This window comes from Penaeus monodon, chromosome 24 (genome assembly GCF_015228065.2).
Source record: "Penaeus monodon isolate SGIC_2016 chromosome 24, NSTDA_Pmon_1, whole genome shotgun sequence".
Lineage (NCBI taxonomy): Eukaryota > Metazoa > Arthropoda > Malacostraca > Decapoda > Penaeidae > Penaeus > Penaeus monodon.
Window position 1 is genome coordinate 1,068 of NC_051409.1, and position 480 is coordinate 1,547.

Consider the following 480-nt stretch of genomic DNA (forward strand, 5'->3'; position numbering starts at 1 on the left):
TTTTCCCCTTTCTCCCTCTTCTCCTCCCTTCCTTTTCTTTTCCTTCTCCCCCTTTTCCTCCTTTTTTTTTTCCCTTAAAATCCTCTTCCCCCCGGGTTTTTCCCCTCTCCTCCCCTCTCCCTCTTCTCTCTCCCCTCTCCACCCCCTTCCCCCTCCCCCCCTCCCTCCCCTTCCCTCTCCCTCCTCCCTTTCCCCTCCCCCCCTCCCCCCCCCTTCCTCCCTCCCTTCCTCCCCCCTCCCCCCCCTTCCCTTTCCTCCCTCCCTCCCCCCCCCCCCCCCTCCCTTCCCCCCCCCTTTCCCCCTCTCCTCCCCCTTCCCTCTCCCCCCTTTCCTCCCCCCCCCCCCCTTCCTCTCCCCCCCTCCCCCCCTTTTTCCCTCAGCCTCTTGAAACCTTGCAAACGGGTAATGTCGTGCTCCATTATGTAAAATTTCCCAATAAATGGTTGTCTCCTCTAAGTGTTCCGCTGATGGCAGTCTGGC